General features: G+C 47.9%; 1 protein-coding gene and 1 long non-coding RNA gene across 2 annotated transcripts in view; one reads left to right on the top strand and one right to left on the bottom strand.

Annotated features, from left to right (window-relative positions):
* The window catches only part of TSEN2 (tRNA splicing endonuclease subunit 2), a 69,808-nt gene that overhangs the window by 48,960 nt on the left and 1,888 nt on the right, over positions 1–18,960 (bottom strand). The gene's annotated exons all lie outside the window — the stretch shown is intronic.
* LOC123932614 lies at positions 3,980–18,311 on the top strand. The gene is made up of 3 exons (XR_006816462.1): positions 3,980–4,097; positions 12,732–12,780; positions 18,093–18,311. It is a non-coding gene; the product is annotated as an uncharacterized LOC123932614 (long non-coding RNA).

Here is an 18,960-nt window from a genome sequence, read left to right as displayed (position 1 = left end):
ACTCTAACCCAGGCTTGAAGATTTAGAGTTTGTCCGGAGGCGGGGCGTGGGGGTGGGATAGTTGAGGCCACCAGATTTTATTGTACGACCTAGCCCTGGAAAAACGAAATAAAACAAAACAAAAAGGGTCTGTAAGCATAACCCTGACGCTGTCCTCGGCTTTCTCGGTGTAGATGTGTAAGCTGTAGCATGCCGGGAACCTGTAAGGAAGCGCCCTCTCTCAGACACCGACTAAAAGCCACTGCACCGGCTACCCTGTGCAGTGTGAAGGACAAAGTCGCTAGGAGTCAAGAGCTGCATCTGAATCCCTGTCGCCCCCCTCACTGGCTGGGTGGTCTTGAGTGACTTAACCTGACTGAGCCTCAGTTTCCTCTACTGAAAAGTGGGCCGTTAGAATTTACGCAGGATGAGCAAAACAAAAAGGCGTGCGGGAAGTGTAAAAGTTAATCCTGACCTGGTTATTTTAAAGGAGGTCTAGTGGGGAGTCCCAAATATACTTTTCAAAGTATGAATCTCAGGGTCCCCAGCACACATACCACTCATGCCGGGCAGGTGGGGAAGGTGGGTGACAGGGAATGGTGGTAAATAATGTCAGAGAGATTCACGGGGCTTGGTGAAAACCCAAGCCTTTTCCAAATTTCTCCTATTTCCAGGACTTCGCACACATTAGCCTTGGCCTGGAACATCTTCTCCCCTCTGTTTGCAGCTGTAATTCCTGGCCCCTCCTTGAGCCTCAGGTCATTTATCTCTTCCTCCAGCAGACTTCCTCTTGCCTCCCTAGGCCGACTTGGGTGACTTTCCTCTGTGTTTCTGCAGTCGTCTGGGGCACCCATGTTGTCCCTGTTTCATGGTCCTTCTTAGCCAGAGGGCTTCCGTGGATGGGCCACCTGCACAGGCCTTCACTGGTCGGCTTTGAGTTCAGACTTTGATTTAGATAAATCAAAATTAGAATAGCTTCCTGGTTAGAATGTTGTAAAAAACAGAACTTCAGCTAGGTTCATAGAACAGTGTATCAGGATGAATGGAGGCAGGGAAGAGAGAGCCGGCCGGAGGCTGTAATGTTATATCAGAACTTGCCAGTTTAGGAAATACTGGTTTTAGAATGGGAGAGGTTTTTTTTTTTTTTTTTTTTTTAATGTTGTCAAAGAAGTCACTATGTATGTTTAAAGTGGTCTATTTTTTTTTTTCCATTTTATTTATATATATATTTTTAAAGATTTTATTTACTTATTTGACAGACAGAGAGTACAAGTAGGCAGAGAAGCAGGCAGAGAGAGGAGGAAGCAGGCTCCCTGCCGAGCAGAGAGCCCGATGCAGGGCTCAATCCCAGGACCCTGGGATCATGACCTAAGCTGAAGGCAGAGGCTTTAACCCACTGAGCCACCCAGGCGCCCCTAGAATGGGAGAGTTTTAACAATGAAGGGGAACCCAGAGTTTGTCCAATTCAATTTCCTTATTTAACAGTTAAGAAAAATAGGCTCAGAGGCACTGTGAGTTGCCAGATGTAGCAGAGTAAGTCTGAGGTGGGGCGGAGACTACAGCCAGGTCTCCTGAACCTCTCAGCCTGGTACTCTGCATTCAAGGGCTTGGGATTCATCTGCACAGATATCTCAGGTGGCATCATCGGGAGCCCTGTCCCAACAGAGGGTCCAGAGTGAAAGCTACCAGATTAGATATTCTTCCCCCCAAATTTTCTCCTCAATCTGTTTTTAAAAACTTTTTATTATGGTCATTTTCAAACACAGAAGTAGAGAGAATATTCTAATAAATCATCACTTCCACAATCTTCAACCTTTGCTAATTTGTCTCTCTTATACTCTCCATATACATATATATATATATACACACACACACACAAACACACACCTTTATCCCACTTCTGTAATATTTTAAAGCAATCCTAGACATCGTTTAATTTCACTTATAATATTTCAATACGTCTCTCTAATAGATATTTAAATTTTTTAAAAAAGATTTTATTTATTTATTAGTCAGAGAGAGAGAGAGAGAGAGCGAGCACAGGCAGACAGAGTTGCAGGCAGAGGCAGAGGGCGAAGCAGGCTCCCTGCCGAGCAAGAAGCCCGATGTGGGACTTGATCCCAGGACGCTGGGATCATGACCTGAGCTGAAGGCAGCTGCTTAACCAACTGAGCCACCCAGGCGTCCATAGATATTTAAATTTTATTGCATATTATATATTTTCCTATTCATAGTTGATGTTTGTATATAATATGATACGTAGTTGATTCTCCTGATTCACAGTAGTTCTATAGCGTCACCATGAACACCCAATCAGTGAATACTAACCATTACTCATGGGGAAATACAGGGTTAGTTTCCTGCCAGAGTCTGGCCACAATATTTTTATCAACTGATCAGTACATAACCTTACTTTCTGTTAAAAGACATTGTATTTAATATCTACTGTTGATTCATTAACATTGGACTCACGGCCAACAGCACTGTAACTCATGCCTGAACGAACCTTATCTAGGGTATTTTCTCTGTAAGTCATATCACAGCCTTACTGCCTTAGGAACACTAGGCAACACTTCAGCCCTCTGCTTGGTGTCCATTTGAAGAAGTAAAATCAACAGAAAGCACATGTGGTAAAGAAAATGTGGTACTAAGGAAATTGCCAAAAGCAACCTTGTATGAGAGCTGGAATAGGAAGTGTCAACTGTTGACTTCAGCTGGGAACTTGCATACTGGGAGACTTTAATTTTTCTCCACTCCATGCATGTCTGCGAATGACTAAGTGCTGTGAATATTGATTTTGGCAAGACCAATAAATGTTAGCCAGTAGGAGCGATTGCAGATGCAGAATCTGCCAATTTGTGTATCTATCTATATCCCCAATGTCTTTAGGACATCTAAAAAAATGAACAATAATCCTTAACATCATTATCTGTGAAATGTTATGCAGAATCCCCACGCAATATATGGGATAGTTGGGATATAAAATCACTTATCTGAAATTCAAGTTCAATTAGGTGTTCTATGTGTAAATCGGAGCAACCTAGAGATGAGTTATTGGGTGTTTATATGTGCCGGCCATTTTGCATCCAGTTTTATTTGATTCGCACCACAGTCCTGTAAGGTAGATGCTCTCAACTCTATTTCACTGTTTGAGGTTCCCTCTCTTCCAACTTCTCAGAGCTGGGAAGCAGTGGAGGCCAGATATGGATCCAGATCCACCGGACTGAAGGGCGTGCAATCATTGAAATCAATCGTATTAGGCAGGGGAGGCATGCACTGACAAAACACAGCTTTAAATATGGAAATACAAAAATAACAGCAAGTGCTGGTGTCAGGTCAAGATGGGTTGAAGGGTCCGTGGGTCTTCCGGGAAGAGGGGGCCTTTGGGCTGAGCCTGGAAGGAGGTTGAGCTTCGGAAGAGTGGTGAGGAGGAGGGCGAGAGTGGGCTGGGGCACAGGGCAGGCGGGTGTACCAGGCAGGTGTGGGGTTTGAGGTTCTGGCGGGGAGGAGCTGGGCGTGGCGGGGCAGGAGGTCGCCGCCAACGATAAGGTCCGATAGGCAGGGCGGGGCCCGATTGTGCCGGCGCTCGAATTCCAGGCTTGGCATTTGGACTTTACCCCGCAGACAATGGGGAGCCACCGGCGTTTCTGAGCAGGGCAGGGCGGCCCCAGCTGTCGCCCCATTGTTTTCCCTCAGACAACACCGAACGCTGCAGTATTTCAGCGAGCCCACTAGATGGAGATATTTTAGCAAATTTCAACCGCCCAGCCTTTCCTGGACTCCAACGTGCAGGGAGAAAACAAAAAACGGGAACCCCGCAAAACTCCGCGTGTTGACTCCGCAGCATCCGCCAGGTAAAATGCAACGGCTGCGAAACAGAAGTCAAACCAGGGACAGTCCAGCACTGACGTCCAGCAGTCCAGTCAGTGAGATGAGACCAGAGGCGGGCACAGTTTAACTAGTGCCCTCCATTTATTTTCTAGTCTTTAAGCTTCACACCTTTGAGGCGAGTGTTATGCCATTTTACAAGGAAGGAAACTGAGATGCTGAGAGGCACATTTGCTCAGTTACTGAGGGAGCAGACACCAGGCCAGGCCCGGGAATGGAGTTGACATTTGGTAAGGTGGGCTGGGCCGGCCTCTGAGGCATTGTTTTGCAGGGGGGTTGGGCATTGCCTTCTGATTCTTTGGTTGCTAGAAAAATCTGTAGCAAGAACGGTGAGAGCTACTGTTTGCACTATTTCAGCTGCTTTTTAGGGATAGTCTCACTTAATTCTCTCGCAACAACCCACTGAGTTAGGGATTCTCATACACCCATTTTATAGGTAAGAAACAGATTCAAAGAAGTGACTTGTCCAAGGTCACACAGGGCGGAAGTACCATGGGGGGAAGTGGATCCCAGGTATGGCCACTCCTGCTGGGTTCTTAGCAGTCAAGTACATTCGACTTCTGGGGAAATTCCGTAGAGAATCTGGGGCACAGATGTTCAAAGAGACACATACAGAGATTTTTTTTTTTTAATTAAGGCATGATGGTTTGCAATTAAAAAAAAAAAAGGCAGGGGGAATAACTTAAATGACCATCCCTAGATGAAAGGACATATAAAATGTGGTAGGGGCGCCTGGGTGGCTCAGTGGGTTAAGCCGCTGCCTTCGGCTCAGGTCATGATCTCGGGGTCCTGGGATCGAGTCCCACATCGGGCTCTCTGCTCAGCAGGGAGCCTGCTTCCCTCTCTCTCTCTCTCTGCCTGCCTCTCTACTTGTGATCTCTCTCTGTCAAATAAATAAAAAATAAAAATCTTAAAAAAAAAAAAAAGAGCTTATGACCCCAACCATTTGGCTCTCAAAAAAAAAAAAAAAATGTGGTATAAAAGGTTCATATGCTAGAATACTATGCGGCAGTTCAAAGGAATGAACAAGCTCTTATATACATATCAACATAGACAGATTTCAAGAATATATTTGGTGATAAAAGGCAAGATGCAGAATGATATGAATCCTCTGATACCATTTACTTAAATTAAAACACACCCCAAACAATATCAAATACTGAATGTATGTCTAGGTACACTGAACTATTTTAAAATAACAGGTAGGGGTGCCTGGGTGGCTCAATTGGACTTTGGCTCAGGTCATGATCTTGGGGTCCGGGGATTGAGTCCCATGAGTTGGGTTCCACGCTCAGAGGGAAGTCTGCTTGTCCCTCTTGCTCTCCCTCTGCCCCCCCCCACTTGTGTTCTCCCTCTCTCTCAAATAAATAAATCAAATCTTTAAAATAACAGGGAGGATATGCACCAAATTCATTAGTTACCGGTGGGACTTGGGTAGTAGATAAAGGGACATTAGCTTTATTTTTTGTTCCTAAAAAAAAAAAAAAAACAACAACAACAAACTAGAAGCAAATATGGGGTGGGGATATAGGTGATTTTTAAATTATTTGTTGTGGTTCTTTATCGATTTTAATTTTTGCACAGGAAGACGCTTCGGGTAAACAAATACACATGAACATGAAACCAAAATAATTTTCCCATTTATCATCAACAATTTGATGATGGCAGTTGCCAGTACTCTGGGTCTGAGAGGAACCTGGGAGAAGGGGATCAGAGGAAGTGGCAGATAGGTTTTGAAGCTAGGATAACAGGCCTGGGCTCTGTGATGAGCTTGTGGCTGGTGGGGTCCAGGGCACCAGCATTTTCAGCACAAGAGGTCCCTGCCTCTTACACGTGGCCCCGCCGCGCTGTGACTGCTGTCCCCGTCAGGGAGAAGCTAGTGCTACGTGAGGCGGTGGGAACCACACGAGGAGGACAGAGGAGAGCAGGAGCGGGTGCAGGGGCCTTGGCTAAAAATGTCCACACCCTCTGGCTTCTCTCCCTCCTTCCCTTTCCTTTGGTTACTTTCTGTGACCTCAAGGTTACAGACCATTTCTTAATGTGTGTCCTTGACGGGGTCACACCCACTTTGCTGCACCAGGTGCTCCAACCACAAATGAAGGGTAATGTTCACTTTGTCCATCTGCTGGGGCTGGCGTGACAGGCATGTAGAATTATGAGTGCTAACGTTCTTTGCCAGCTATCACTAGCAAACAAACAGAATTCTTTTTCCCCTCCCTTTACATTTGCATATGACACAAAATAATGGTACACAGAGAGCCTAGCACTTTCCTTGCCTTGCTCATTTCCCCACTCATTTATTCCTCTTAACATGCCTCTTAGTGAACACTTCTATTCTCCCCTTTTTGTTTTGTTTTAAAAGATTTTATTTGTTTGTCAGAGAGAGAGAGAGAGAGAGAGAGAGAGAGAGGGAGAGAGAGCACACAAGAAGGGGGAGGGGCAAGCAGAGAGAAAAACAGGCTCCCCGCTGAGAAGGGAGCCCAATGTGGGGCTTGATCCCAAGACTCTGGGATCATGAACTGAGCCGAAGGCAGATACTTAACCGATTGAGCCACCCAGGCACCCTCTATTCTCTCCTTTTGAAGATGAGGAAAGTGAGTCAGAGAGGTTAAGTAATTTACCCAAGGTAACCCAGCTAAGAAGTGACAAAGGTAGGATTTAAGTCCAGGTCTACCTGACTGCAGGGCTACTGTGCTGTATGGAGACAATGTGTTTTATGGTCTCATAAAAGGTTTCTTATTCTAAAAAGGAAGTACAGAGAACATTTGGTGGTTTTCTTCTTTCTCATAAAATTCTTTGTTCCAAGTTGCTGTTGTCTTGTGTGTGACCCCTTACAGGTGCCCACCTCTGAGCTCAGGCTCATAATTTCCTTGGTGGCTGGTAGCTGAAAAGCTCTCTACTCTGCTCACAAGAGACAAGGGAGAAGAGGTCCACCACGGCCCAAACCTGGCTTTCATGCTGTCCTGGTTATGTTAGCCTCAGATGTCAAAAGGCCTAAATTCCAGGCAAACCAGGAATAATGCCCCAGTCATCAAATTTGAAACCAAAATTCAGCAAAGACATGTATTTGCTGCCAGAAAGCAGATCGCTTTTTCTTTTCTTTCTCTTTTTTTTTTTTTTTTGCCCAAACAAAACATCCTCTTATGAAATATGTCCAATTTGCAATATTTACTTTCCCTTTATTTAATAACAGGAAAGGGTTTGCAGGACTTTTGTTGATTTTTGCATTTCTTATTAAAATTCTTAAGGGGGTTTTGGGGGAACTTAATCAGCAAAAACGGAGGAGGAAAAAAAAATCTCATCTGCATTCCACAGGCCTTATTAATGGAGGAAACTTGCTGTTTGTTTAAGAGCACTTTCTGATGGGAGAAGGCAAATTGTCACGTGTTCCACAGCCTTCCTGTGAATCTTTTTCTTGACTGTGCTTCCTTCTCAGCTGTCTCCGGAGCTCTGAATCCCTTTTTTCAAGCTTTTTGCCCAAGAAGATGGGGCTGGGTTTCCGCCCCGCTGCCAGGCTTGGAGGGAAGCTAACATTCATCGAACACCTTCAGCTCAGTTGTCTGCACGCACAGTCTCACTTCACCTCACATCAGCCCTCCTGGCAGCCCTTAGTTGGCAGAAGAGGAAACTGAGGGTAAGAAGGATTGAGTCTCTTGTCTAAGCTCCCTTTCCTTGTAGCTTACATTCCTTGGGAGTAAAAGGAAAGGGTCTCTAGTATTCATGGGGTCCTATGTCCAACTGAGTCCTCACAGCAACCCTCTGGGATAGCTGGATAATCTCCAACTTTCAAAGCTCAGAGAGGTAAAGTGATTCGTGAAAGGTCACACAGCTGGAGGGGTGCAGAGCTGAGATTTAGCTGTGCTTGGTCAGACTCTCACATCCATGTTTATTCCACTTAACCACATCAGGTCTTTGGGGCCAAGGCAGTATGTTTCTTATAATGAAATACAATGTGCCCCCAAAGTTAAAAATCCCTCCCCCGAGAGACCTTACTCCTGCCTTCCTTGGTTCCAGAACTAGACTGCACATGACTTTAAGGACTTTGTTTTTATATTTTCATTCAACCACAAATATTTATATACATTATATATTCTATTGCATATGATATATACAATGTATATTATACAATGTATATATTACATGCATTATATAATTATGTTTATTTCTAGAATAGGGCCTGAACAGAGGTAGTCTTAATAAAAAAAAAACTTGTAGGGACACCTGGGTGGCCGCTGCCTTCGGCTCGGGTCATGATCTCGGGGTCCTGGGATCGAGTCCCGCATCGGGCTCTCTGCTCAGCAGGGAGCCTGCTTCCCTCTCTCTCTCTCTACCTGCCTCTCTGTCTGCTTGTGATCTCTCTCTGTCAAATAAATAAATAAAATCTTTAAAAAAAAATAAAATTAAAAAAAACTTGTAGATAGTCAAGTTCCAGTGCTCTCCTTATGCAGAGAAGGAAAGTGAGGACTAGAGAGAAGAAGGAGTTTGCCCAAGACCCTACAAGGTAGGAATCTGAGCTGGGACCTCCTGCTTCTCTCTGCATGGTCTACAACAGAGCACGAATGAGTTTACAACAGAGGCCTTCTCGTTCATTCAGCACTACACACTGGGTACTGTGCACGAGGTTGGACACCCAGATAAACCAAACATGATATTTGATGGCAGGATCCTCATAGTCTAGCAAGAGAGGATGCTTGGAAAAGTTACACTCTCACAGAGGGTGTTAATGCCACAGTTAAGGGTTTCAAGACGGTCGGGGGCTTGCGAAAGACTCTAGGGAAGAGGGGACATTTGTGCTGTGTCTTAAAAAAAATAAAAAGGAGTTAGCCAAGTTGGGGAGGGCATCCCAGGCAGAAGGCCTTGCCCAAGCAAAGGTCTGGAGGTGTGAACACATGTGGCCTATTCAGGAGCCATCCATAGTCTGCTGGGGAAAAGCAGCAAGCCTGGAAGGGAAAGTTGGGTTCAGGCTGTGACGGACTTTGCCATCCGCAGGAATTTGTCCGTGTGGTGGACACACAGGAAGGGGTAAAGGAGGGGATTCGTTTTAGGAAGATCACTCGGGAGGCCTGGGGTAGAGGAGAGTTAAAAGGGCTGAGGACCTCCAGGAAAGGGACCGTTGCACCTTTGAGGTCAGAGAAACCCAGGACTTGCCCACCTAAAAATCCTCTGTCTCCTTCTGCCCTTAAACAACATCTCACCTGTTCTTCCTGCTCCAGGCACTCTCCAGACCACACACCCAGCTAGGGCCGCTCTTTCTAGTTCCTCGAATTCTTATTCTTCGGCAAGGCTATTGGCACCTTCCTTTCCACTCCTGAGTCCTCAATAGCAGTGGGTCTTAACCTTGGGGAAGTCAGAGACCCCCAGGAGAGTCTAAGGAAGGACGTAAAAAGGCAAGTACGGAAATGCTCCCCATATGGAAGGTGCAGACGCCCTGAAGCTGCTTTCACTTAGAGAAGGGGGACAATTCCAAGGCAACAAAGGTGGGGGCAGACACCCCAGAAGCCATCTGCTACAGTTTGTAAGTCCCCAGGAAATGGGAAGGCCGAGGAGGAAAGGGATTAGGGATGAAGATTGCCTTGAAAGTTTAAGCACACGTCCGAGGAGGGATCCTGGGCCAGAGGAAGCCCTAAATGAAGGTAGTAAGTGTCACGAAAGAAAGAAATGTCCATCTGCAGAAGAGCCGGGCAGCCGGGGAGGTAGCAGGATGAGAAAGAGGGAGGATGCCATGGTCAAGGATTCTGGGGACCCCAGCGGTAGGTCTAGCTTGCCTTGACGCCTGAAATCCTGGAATCCCATAACCAACCCCTCCCTTTTCTCATTCTATGCTCACCAAGCATCTTCTGATTAGGATTTGGCATCCTGAGGAGTGTGCCTACAGGGAGCTGGTGTGTTGGCTAGAGGACATGTGTATCCAGTCCCCTTGGCAGTTACATTTCTCGTTGTAAATTAGTAAATTGGGAACAGACAATTCACAGAAGAAGTAATACAAATGACTAATAAGCACATGAAAAAAATGTTCATCCTCACCAGTATTCAAAGAAATGTAAATTCAAACCAAAACCGAGATTGTTTTCTACCCATTAAATTAGAAAGGATTTCTTTTTTTAAGTGAATACATATTGCTGGGAAAGAGGTGGTACAAGGGGCACCCGCATGTGCTACCTGCTGGGGCAGGCATGTCTTCGTCCCATGTGTCTGTTCTTTAAACTCCCACAGAACAGATCCATGCAACTTCATCTGCCTGCAAGGAACAGCCGGAGGGCTCTCTTCATGATCTGTTCACCCCGTGTTTACTGAGCACCTATTACATGCCAGGCTTATGCGGCACTGTGTACAGTAGGGGCCACATAGAAATCTTATCCCAAATGCCAAATGATCTCAAATCAAGAGAGAGGCTGGAGGCCAGTCCCTGGGTGGGCTGGAAAAGGAGGAGATCTAAAAGAAGCTGAGAGGAAAAAGAATCCGCTAACCTTCACTCCTCCCCCTCCCACCATCCAATTCTCTCTGAAGTTCTAGGTCAGGCTGAGGCTCTTGGGAGAACATCAGTCATGTCCTCGAGCCAAGTTTTCAACCCATGTCCATTCCCAGAGACTGATTTGATTGGTCTGGGATGGGCCTAGCCACAGTCTTCAAAAAAGTATCCCACGTATTTCGAATGTGCAGCTCCGGTTGAGAACCACTGAAAGAAGTAAAATAGGAAAACGCTCACACATCCTGGTTAGGAGGCAGGTTTTAGGGCTGGCTTCAAGTGGTGGACACTGATGGACACTGGGTCATGTCCAGAAAGACACTTCCTCTCTGAGCCTTGGTTCTCTTCTCTGTAAAACCAAGAGCAGTTGTCTGCCCCATGTTGCCATGAGGGTGAAATGAGGCAGCGCATGCAAAGTGCTTGCCAGTGCTCCCTGAGATTCGTCGTCATGATGCTTAGTGATCAGCCAAATACTAGCACAGGCTCAGATCTCGCAGGAACAAGGAAGGATACAGGGCTCCCAAGGTTTCTGAAAACTGCACAGGAGGAAAACTTTCAACTGGAACAGCCCTGACCGTCCACTTGAATTTTATCCTGTCATTTAGGAGATGATCCCCATGGTTTTACTTGAGCTCCAGGAATTCTCCTTCCAGATGCCAGTGCAGGTGAGGAAACAATGTGCCATTCGAGCCCAGCAGTATCTGGACCGAGCTCAGTTTACAAAGCCGAGTTTGCTGGCCCCACTCCTATGAAGACAGCAATTAAAAGCCCCGGGCTGGTAGACCTCATTCTGTCACCACTTACTAGCTGTGTAACCTTGGGTGAAAGACTTCACCTCTCTGTGCCTCAGTTTCCTCTCTAACCTGGGGGTAGTTCTGGTCTTTACCCCAAACGGCTATGAGGGAGGATGAAATGGGTTAACGAGGGTAAAGCTCTGAGCCCGGGATCTGGTGTATGTTAAGGCCTTGATGAATGGCCGCCATATGGGCCTTTCCCCAGCCAGCAAAAGCCCTTTCCACAGAAGTCTGATTCCCTTGTGGCCTTTACCCCCACCCCCCACCCTTGCACATGGGGCTTGGGGGTATAATTGCTTATGTGTGTGTCTTATCAAGGGCCTGGCCTGATTCACCCCCTTCCTTCGGTTCCACGGTTCACCATTACATTGAGCCCCTGCTCAGAGAACATGTGTGGAACTGGACTAACCTCTCTGCTTTCCCAGATAAGAAAACTGAGGCTGATGCGGGTGGGGATGGGGGGAGGCTGAGGGTAGCCGAGGTCACACACCAGGTACAAGGCCCTGAGGCTCAGGTCATTGGGGGAAGGATTCTCCAAAGGGACACATCTGGGCAGAGGGCTTGGGACCTTCCATAACCTTACTGGGCAGTAAACTTGAATGAGGGGAGCCATGGAGGAAAAGGTGACTGTAGACACTCCCTGGGGACTCTCGTCAGAGGTCGGTGAGGCTCTGCAGGTGGCCGGGGAACCCGGGTGAGCAAGGGGAGGGGAAGAGGCCGAGCAAGTAAAATTCACACTGTTACGGGTAGGGTGACTCATTTGTGCCAACAGGCTGGTGAGACATAGAGAAACTCCGGGTACAGGAAGATCAGATGGGATAACGAATTTGAAAGTTCTTTGAAAATGATAAATCAATCTAAGAGTAGGGGCTCTGGCTTCAAATAGACCTGGATGCAGAGCCTGCTTCTGGAACCTACCTGTGACCTTCGGCAAGTGGCTTAACCCCTTGGAGCTTCAGTTTGCTCATTGGAAAGGAGGGGGCGGGAGAGGTAGCTGCCTCCGTGGGTTGTTCTGAGGATCCAGCGACAGAATGTGGATAATGTCTGGTGCAGAGCCTGGCATGTGGCCATCCATGGTAGCCGCAGTGATGGGGAGAAAGAAATTGGGCCCTCGGCCGGCGGTGTCCTCCCTCACAGTGTCCTCCTGTCTAGTTCCTACCCATCTTCCGGCCTTGCAGTTTCCCTGGGACAGAAAGGCCCTGCCCCTTCTCTACATGCTTGCAACTTTCTATTGAAGCCCTTCTCACGGCACTTCTCAGAGCAGACCTTGCATTTACTACTACTTCCCGAGCATGCCTGAAAAAGCCCAGTGGCTTGGGTCTCCCTTGTCCCTGCCCACCGTGCCCGCGCACAGCCTCCACCCTGTCCAGAGAGACACCACGGAGCAGTGGGGTGGCTAGCAAGCAGAGACAGCAGCTGGGAGACAACTGTCGCAGCCCTGATACCAGAACAGAGTATGTCATTTGCACTAATGAAGTACAGAGGAGAAAGGAATTTGTAAACGCATTTTTAAAACAATTCTACAAACTTCTTTTGATTGATACAATTGAATTCATATATATATATTTTTAATGAACACAGTTTCCTGTTTGTTTTGTTTTTAGGCCCTGCTACAAATGAAATGAACGAGAACTTCCCATAAAACCCACTGGCGTAAGTGGTTGATAAGTCCACATGGAATGTTTGTTAACCAGTCAGACAGGGAAAGTTGGCCCAGTTGTAGAAAGCCCTATCGCCGGGCATCAACAAAGGCCAAAAGAGATAAAGAGAAAAAGCATCTACTCTCAGAGACCGGAGAATTCCAGAGCTGGCACTCATGGGCCCCTAAGCTGCCGGTTGCTCTCCTGTAAGAGGGGGGAAGCAGAGCTTACCTCGCAAGAACATGGAGAGGTTTGAGGATAATGTGCACAGAGCCTCGCTCAGCACGGGGCAGGTGGGGGGCACTCAACAATGCCAGCCATCCTTACTCTACTAGCTGGCAATGACATGAAATTTCTTTCTGGGCTTCCTACCTGACAGTTAAAATGAGTTGTACATAAGAAAATGAACCGCATTGGGGCAGCTGGGTGGCTCAGCTGGTTAAGCATCTGCTTCGGCGCAGGCCATGATCCCGGGGTCCTGGGATGGAGCCCCACCTTTTGCTCCCTGCTCAGTGGGGAGTCTGCTTCTCCCTTTCCCTCTACCTCTGCTTATATTCTCTCTTTTTGCTCACTCTCTCTTTGTAAAATGAAAAAAATAAAATCTAAAAAGAAAAGAAAAGAAACTGTATCTATCACTAAGAGTGAGCCCAATACCTCTTAGCTGGATAAACCTTTCAAAATCAAGATTTTGATCTTGAGTCTCTGTTAAATGGGTGTAGAGCGGAAGACCCAGTGGGAAGTCCAAGAAGAACTGGGCAGGGCAGGATCTCCTGGAGCTAAATGCCTGTCTGCCAGGGTTTTCTTCAGTAAGAAAGTTCAGGGATTACTTCGACCAGGCAACTGAACCTATGCTTTGTCCATTACTGATGACCCTGAAAACCAACCAACCAACCAACCAACCAAGAAATAAAACCATTTATCTTCTCAGTATCCACTGAGCTGAGAAGACTCCCTCCCTCCCTCCTTCCCTCCGTCCCCCTCCCTTCCTCACACCCTCTTCATCAGTGTGAAGGCACCATCTACCTGCTCATTTCCCCCATCTAACTCTTCAGGACAGAAATGCCTGTGCTGTTTCTCTGCCCTTCCTCCTGCCTGTCACAGGGTAAAGACCCCGCCCCTTTGTGCGCCTGATCTGCAGCCAGTGCGGCTGGCCCCAGCGTCTCAGGGCTGAATAGCCTGGCTCTGGTTGCTTCGGATCCTTGGGCAAGCCCTGGGTCATCCCCACCCTCTGCCTTCTCCTAACGCAGACGCAGTGGGAGCAGGTGACACCTCGGGCCCCTTCCGGCTCTGCCACGATAACCTCAAGGAGTTCTGGGGCCTGTGGGCCTGGGACCTGGGGCCTGACCCACTGGGGTTGCCTTCCCTACTCCGCCACTTGCCACCGCGTGGCCGTGAGCCAGGTGGACAATCACCAGTGGCTCCACGGGGGGCCGGACGCCCCCTTTAGGGTCACGATGAAAGATGTTACATACTAAAGATTTATACTTGTGCCCAGACACAGTTAAGCACTTCATGAATGCTTTCTACTACTGTATTGTGCAGAAGAGGGAGCAACGGCACACCAGACCCATCTCAGGCTGGCAGTGGGGACCTGTCCCAGGGTCTGCCACTTCACGAACGCAGCAGCCCTATTTGCCAGCATTCTGACATCCTGTGACGTAACACTAGTGAAGGAGTGAGGTACAGTGGCTCCTAGAGGAGCTCAGTCGAGGTCAATGTCACGTTCCTGCCGCCCTGGGTACCCGAGGGTCTCCCGCCCTGGTGCAGGGATGGACAGATTGTGTAACTGCTAAATCCTGTGTGCCTAACAGAGCACTAGTGAGCACAAGCCCAGCCTGCAGGCAAAGAGAACCAATAAAGTTTTCAACGCGGCCAGGCAAACAAGAACCCGCAGCTGGATGCAATCTGCAGGTCTAATTATGGGACTCCCCACACAGTGTGGGTCCTTGCTGTGGGCCTGAGCCATGGCCCTCATGGTCATGTGTATGTACCAGCACCCGAGACAGCTTTAAGGAGATCTAATTCTCACACCAGGCAATGTGCCTTTTTAAAGTGTGCAATTGTTTGTTTTTTTTTCCTACCATAGTTACAGAGTCGTATGACCATCGCCAGTCAATTTTAGAACATCTTCAGTACCCGAAAAACAAATGCTCTCCTCATGAGTGGTCGTTCCTCTTCTCTTCCTCCGTCTAGCCCCTGGCAACCACTGATCCACTTTCTGTCTCCGTAGATTTACCCATTCTGGACACTTCATATAAATGGAATCATAACAGCCTGTGGTCTTCTCTCACTCCCTTCTTTCACTTGGCATTTTGTTTTCAAGGTTGATCCATGTTATAACATCTATCAGTCCTTCACCCCTCTTTTTCATGACCAAATAATACTCCGTCGTGTGGACAGAACACATGTGGCTGATCCATTTATCTGTTGATGGACTATGCGGTGGTTTCCACTTTCTGGCTTCTGTGAACACGGCTCCTCTGAACATTCACGTGCAGGTGTTTGAGTAGAGGCAGGTTTTACCTTCGCTCTGGAAAGTACCTGGGGGCTCCTGGCTGGCTCCATCAGTTAAGTGACCGACTCTTTTTTTTTTTTTTTTAAAGATTTTATTTATTTATTTGACAGAGAGAGAGATCACAAGTAGGCAGAGAGGCAGGCAGAGGGGGAAGGGGAAGCAGGCTCCCCGCTGAGCAAGGAGCCCGACGCGGGGCTCGATCCCAGGACCCTGAGATCATGACCTGAGCGGAAGGCAGAGGCTTAACCCACTGAGCCACCCAGGTGCCCCAAGTGACCGACTCTTGACTTCACCTTGGGTCGTGATCTCAGGGTGCTGAGATTGAGCCCTGTGACGGGTGAGCCCCGAGTTGGGCTCCGAGCTCAGCACAGAGTCTGCTTGAGATTCTCTCTCTCCCTCTGCCTCTCCCCCTGTTCACACGGGCACTCTCTCTATCTTTCTCTCAATAAATAAATAACATCTTTTTAAAAAAAAGATGTTATTTATTTATTTGACAGGCAGAGATCACTAGCAGGCAGAGAGACAGGCAGAAAGAGAGGAAGGGAAGCAGACTCCCCCGCTGAGCAGAGAGCCCGATGCAGGGCTCCATCCCAGGACCCTGGGATCATGATCTGAGCCGAAGGCAGAGGCTTTAACCCACTGAGCCACCCAGACGCCCCAAATAAATAAAATCTTGAAAAAAAAAAGGCAGCACCTAGGAGTGGATGGCTGGCTCATATGGCAAAGTGGATATTTAGCATTATAATAAGTGCTGTACTGCATCTTTTTGCATTCCCACCAGAAGAGCAGAGTTCTAGTTGATCCACACCCTTGCCAACGTTGCCTAAAGTCAGTCTTTTTAGTTTTAGTCATTCTGATGGAGGAATCTAGGAGTCTTGTCCTTTTAATTTGCATCTCCCTGTCCTTGCTCTGAACTGCAGCAGTGAGCTGCCTGGCAGGGCCTGTTCTCCCTTGAGGGGAACAAAGACAAACAGGTGTTGGTAAGAGAAAATAGGGTGAAGGAAAGAGTGAGTGTTTGGGTGGGTGGGAGGGGAGTCGGACAGGGCCAGAGCAGAGGGCTGACTTAGCAGTTTGCATGGTGGCTGCCTTTGTTTTTCTAGCACATTGGAATCTCTTGGCTACTGGTCTTTGATTTCCTTTAATTAGCCTTCCCTAGTGACAGCGACAGGTCAGGATTTTTAGGAAGTGCTCCAGACGCCTCTGCCTGACAGACCTACTCCCTGGGCATCCAGTCCGTAGGGCTGAAATGCATCCTATTTCCCATCCTCTGAGCTGACTTAGGAGATGGCAGAACAGTTGTGCCCCTGTTGACTTTTCATTCCCTGCTTTACCTCCTACACAAAGGAAGTGTATTATTTACAAAATATCTCTATCGCCTAGAAAACATCTCATTGGGAAGAATTAAACAGTTACACATTAAAACCTTTTTAAAAATGCAGGCATGCATCAGCTGCCATTAGGACACCAGCATTGCAAACCTGTTTGGCATCTATTTGGTAGAAAAACAAGCTTCTAAAGCTTCCAGGCAAAGTTGGCTTGCTTGAAGGACATTTGGTTTTAAATCTGAGCGCCCTCAGAGATTCCCTCAGAGATTCCTTAAACAGCAATAGCCACGGTGGGGAGGGACATTTCCTAAATGTGATGAGGACATTTTAAGAGTTTGGGACAAAGTACTCAGAAATCAATACCTAACCTACTAAGCTTGTGATCCCAAGCAGGATACAGATCTATAAAGAAGTAAGTGATAGGATGGCATGATAGCTATTATGACAGAGAGATGGACAGGGCACAGAAAGCAACTGTTTGGAAGATGGTTTAGGGCTATCCGACAGAAAAGGGGACATTGCAGTTTGGCTTTGAAGGATGAATAGGAGTTCGTTAGAAGCTAATAGAAGGAACAACCTACCAGTGTGGAGAGCATGCATAAGGCACTAAGATGTGACACCACGCAGGTTCAGGAAACTGTGGGTCCTTAAGTGAGTCTAGAGCATAAAGTGGGTAAGAGAAGTGGTAAGAGTGAAGCTGCTGAGCTCCGCGGAGGCGAGATCCCAGAGAACCTTGATGGCCAAAATAAGGAGCTTGGGCCATAGCCACTGTAGGGTTTTGGTCAGAATATGTTCTTGAGAGAGCACTCTGGTCACCACGGGGGAATGGATGGAGAGAGCAGGGCTAGGCGCGATTTCACCAGGGCCTCAGTGCCAGCTGTGGCCCGAGGACATGTGATATACCAAAGCCACGCTGTGTACCTGGCATTGGAAGTCAGCTGGCAGCACTCCCAGGGGAGGCTGGGGCTGGCCAGGGCCTGAAGGAGGGCACAAATCCTTCCCAGGGGTCACCAACTCATTCTCCACAACCAGAGGCAGGTGTCAACCCTCCTCCCCCTCAGGGCAGATCCTGGACACCACGTGTCATTCTAGGATGGGAAAATGGCCAGGACTCAGCAGGGATGGGAACAATCCAAACATTCCATCTCCTTGGTACTCAAGCCCCTCATGACCCCAAATCCTAAACCTGGCTGATAACCCAGCTCGCCTCACAGCTACGTTGTACCCCGGGGGTCGGGCATGTCAGGACTGGTCAAAGCCTTTGCTTTTCCAGAGTTGGAAATTGAGGTACGGATGAGGCCCAGTTGCCAAGGATCCCAGGATCAAGAAGGAGTAGATATGGTCGAGACTTGGATGAGGGTATTCAGATTCCCAAGTCCCTTTTCCAGGCTGCGTCTCACAGCGGATCAGGAAAACGAACACTGTGCCATGTGATAAACATACATTTTCTTACTTTCTTTTCTCATGACTGTTCCCATTTTGCAGATGAGGTACTGAGGCTCCTAACAAGTAACAGCTGTCCATCGGATGTCTCCGTGATGCACCAACCTGCCTTCTCTGATCTGAAAACAGACTTGGATCAAAATGTCTTTCCAGGGGCACCTGGGTGGCTCAGTGGGTTAAAGCTTCTGCCTTCGGCTCTGGTCATGATCTCAGGGTCCTGGGATCGAGCCCCGCATCGGGCTCTTTGCTCAGCAGGGAGCCTGCTTCCCCTCCTCTCTCTCCGTCTGCCTCTCTGCCTACTTGTGATCTCTGTCTGTCAAATAAATAAATAAAATTTAAAAAAAAAATGTCTTTCCACACTGGCAACAGTCAAGCCTGCTTTGCAAGGCAAGGACCGGTGAAGACACAGGCCTCTGGGGACCATAATGTTTTCTGCATTGGCATGGCAAGTGACTTGCAAAATACCATGACATTAAGAGAGGTTTTTTGCAACAGAGCTCTTGTGACAAGGCGAAGAGGCCGTGATGCTCTGGGACTTGTGCTTCTTTTTAAAAATAATCATTTTTCTCCCTCTGACAAATAATTTAGATCCCAGGCAGGCGTCAGAGAGGGCAGGGGAAGCCACCCCTCCCCCCGGCGGCACCCACTTCCTCCGGGGCCCAGGAGAGAGTGGGCCTATCTCCCAGGCCACTGCTCTCTGAGGCGGCCCCAGGTACCAGGAGTTTGTTTTATGGATGGGTCTGTCGTGAGTCAGTATGATAATGTTTCCTGTGAGAACTTTATTTCCCTGCATTGTTTGCAAAGTCTGTGTGTGTGTCTGAGCACGTAGTCCTAATCTCGGTAGAGTCTGTGCCTTGGTTCTGAGACACCCTTGAGGGTGGGGGTAGGGGCCCGAGGAGACCAGACACGG

Source organism: Meles meles, chromosome 20, assembly GCF_922984935.1.
Source record: "Meles meles chromosome 20, mMelMel3.1 paternal haplotype, whole genome shotgun sequence".
In the NCBI taxonomy this organism is placed as follows: Eukaryota; Metazoa; Chordata; class Mammalia; order Carnivora; family Mustelidae; genus Meles; species Meles meles.
This window is presented reverse-complemented; position numbering and strand designations above follow the sequence as displayed.